A 3370-nucleotide genomic window follows, 5' to 3' on the forward strand; every position below is an offset into this window, starting at 1 on the left:
TGTAAGAGCAGTAAATGCTCTTAACCACTCAGCCATCTCTACAGCTCTTGTTTTTAAAATTACACGTTCGTGTGTGTACACATGAATGTGGGTGCGTGCCGAGTCCAGAAGAGCGTGTCAAATCCCTAAAGTCGGAGTTACAGGTACTTGGGAGCTGTCTAACATGGGTTCTGGTAACTGATCTGAGTTCTCCACAAGAGTAGTGTGTGCTCTTAACTCCAAAGCCATTCCTTCAGGCCAGGCCCTCGGAGCCTCCTCCTCCTCCTTTTATTACTACTACATTTTTGTGTTTCCTTAGTTGCATATTAGGTCTGAGTTTTAATACAACAGAAACTGCTTATCTTTTTTGTTTATTTTTGAAACAGGAACTCATTATATAGTCCTTGCTGAACTGAAACTCAGTGTGTAGACTAAACTGGCTGGCCTTGAACTCACAGAGATCTGCCTCCCTCTGTCACCATTCGTGGTTTTGCCCGCCCGCTCTTTCTTTCTTTCTTTCTTTCTTTCTTTCTTTCTTTCTTTCTTTCTTTCTTTCTTTCTTTCTTTCTCTCTTTCTCTCTCTCTCTCTCTCTCTCTCTTAAATATGGAACAATTCACGAATTTGCATGTCATTACACAGGGGCCATGCTAATCTCTATATTGTTCCAATTTTAGTACATGTGCTGCCGAAGCAAGCACTGTCCTTCCTTCCGCCCATTTATTTATTATTGATTATTGAGACAAGCTCTTTCTCTGGCCTTGAACATGCGTCAGTCTCTCTCTTTCAGCCTTCTGAGTATTGGTCGTAGGGGGTACAGATGTGCTTTATTGGCCCGACCCACCGTTTCACCCTCTCTTCCTACCGAGTACCGAGGCCAGGCTGTCTGGCTTGGCAGCAAGCACCTTTACTAGCTGAGGCATATTGACATCCCTTTTGTTGTTTTGAGACAGATACCCATCCATCCCAGGCTACCCTTGAACTCCTGATCCTCTTGCTTCTAATTCCCAAGTGCTAGTATTCCTAGCTGTGCAATTGTTTGTTTGTCTGTTTTGTTTTTTTTAGAAAAACAAAAACCAGGGACTGGAGAGATGGCTTAGTGGTTAAGAGTACCTGTTGCTCTTGCCAAGGGCCTGAGTTTGATTCTTAGCATCTGCATGGTGGCTTACAGCCAACTGTAACTCCATTTCCAAGGGAATCCAATGCCCAGTTTTGACCTATGTGGTGCACATATATGCAAGCAAAATGCTTATACACATATAAATAAACTAGGTAAATCTAAAAACTACAAAACAAAACAAAAAAAGCACGCCATCAAGATGGCCTCATGGGCAAAGACAGAAGCCTTACAGCCTCGGTTGGATATCAATACCCAGGCAAAAGTGACAGGAAGAACTAATCTCAGAGGTCCTCTGACCTCCACACACATGCTGTGGCAAAACATGCATCACTCACTCACACACAAACAAATAAAATACAGTTTTAGAAATTAACAAAAAGAGGCCAGAAAGATGGCTCCGTGGATAACAGTGTTTGTTTCTCTTCCAAAAGACCTGAGTTCAAGTCCCAGCACCCACACTGGGTAGCTGACAACTACTTATGACTAGCTGGGCAGTCATAATCCCAGCACTCAGGAGGCAGAGGCAGGCAGATCTCTGTGAGTTTAAGGCCAGGCTGGTCTACAAAGTGAGTCCAGGACAGCCAAGGCTACACAGAGAAACCCTGTCTTGAAAACAAAACAAAACAAAACAAACAAACAAACAAACAAACAAAAAGAATATTGAAATAGGTGCCAGCACATGAAAATATGGGATAGAAACCACCCAGGCTTGCTTTGTGTGGTAAAGGTTTGCCATTCGAAAGGTACAAGTTCCTTTTCAGAGACTGGCATCCACTTTCTACTTCGTCAGGTTCAAGCTACCTCCCTCCCAGAGATGGATTGCCTTAATCTCTGGTCATTTCATGAGTAGGAATGCAAGTTGCCTTTGCCTTAGTTTGGAGCCCCTCTAAGAGGCTGCTCTAGTTTCATGGGTCCCCGAGGGCCTCCGGAGGCCTCTTTTGCAACATATCACAGTCTAGCATTGCTTTAAACTTAATCCTGTTTATCTCACTGCTTACGTCTGTGCCTGCAAACTCCTCTCAGTAAATGATCTGCACACAATTGTATCTCAGGGTGTATTTCCCGGAGTGCCCGGCCTACAGCAGTGTTTGACAAACTGGGAGTTCCATTTTCTGTCCCTAGAAACTTGGAAAATGTATATAAATCTATTGTCAGGAGGGACGAATGTCCAGAATCTGTAAAGGACTCCACAGGGTGTGGTGGTGCATACCTGTAAGGCCAGCATTGAAGGGGTGGGGGACCGGGTGTGGTCCCCACTCAAGGGAAGTATGGAGAAAGGAATGACTCAGTGAGGTAGTGAGAGTAGGTGGGCAGGGCAGGAGTTTCTCTTTTACATCTTATTTGTTGGATGAGTTTTTGTTTTGTTTGATACAGAGTTGAGGTTTATTAAGACTTCTTAAAGATGTATTTTTATTATATTAAACAAAATTATTTTTAATTATGTGTCTCTGCATCTATGTGTGGGTATGTAAGCGGGTATCCATGGGGGGGGGGTCAGAGGGTGTGGGGCTGAAGTAACAGGTGGATATGAGCTGGCCAACACGGGTGCTAGAAACTGAGTTTTGCTAGAGCAAAACATGCTCTTAACTGCTGAGCTATCTTTCCAGCCACACACACACATATTTGTTTTTTCATAACAGGTTTTCTTTGTATAGTCTTGGCTGTCTCAGAACTCACTCTGTAGACCATACTGGCCTGGAACTCAGAGATCTGCCTGCCTCTGCATCCCTGTGTGCTGGGATTGAAGGCATGGCCTTGAACTCTTAATCTTCCCGTTTCCACCTCCCAATTGCTAGATTTACAGGTAGGCACTATCACACTCAGTTCATGGATCTATTTTAAAGGTTCTTTGGACTTTAATGTCTAGAAGCTTTGGAGGAATATACTTTAGTCTCCTACATTCATAAAACCGCCTACTTAGAAATGAGGTATTCAAGCTAACCTCTGAACAATCTCAAGAGGAGCGGTTTGAAATGTCTCCAAAAAACCAGAGGACTGGAGAGATGGCTCAGGAGTTAAGAGCACTGGCTGCTTTTTCAGAGGTCTGAGGTTCAGTTCCTAGCACCCACGTGCTGTCTTACAACCAGCTGGAACTCCAGGTCCAGGAGATCTGGTGCCCTGTTTTGGCCTCCGTGGACACTGTATGTATATGGTACACAGACATTACTCAGACACACATAAATTCACATAAAATAAAATAAGAAACCTTTTTTTTTTTTTTTTTAAATGAAGAACTTGGCCAGGTGTGGCTCCAAGCATCTGAGAGGAAGAAG

The 3370-nt window shown here is 43.6% G+C and overlaps 1 pseudogene; it reads right to left on the bottom strand.

Moving 5' to 3' along the window:
* Positions 1 to 577: 577 nt before the first annotated feature.
* Positions 578 to 678, bottom strand: LOC129693228 (U6 spliceosomal RNA; annotated as a pseudogene).
* Between the last annotated feature and the right edge of the window lie 2692 nt (positions 679 to 3370).

This window comes from Psammomys obesus, unplaced genomic scaffold (genome assembly GCF_907164565.1).
Source record: "Psammomys obesus unplaced genomic scaffold, mPsaObe1.curated_primary_1811, whole genome shotgun sequence".
NCBI classification, from domain to species: Eukaryota; Metazoa; Chordata; class Mammalia; order Rodentia; family Muridae; genus Psammomys; species Psammomys obesus.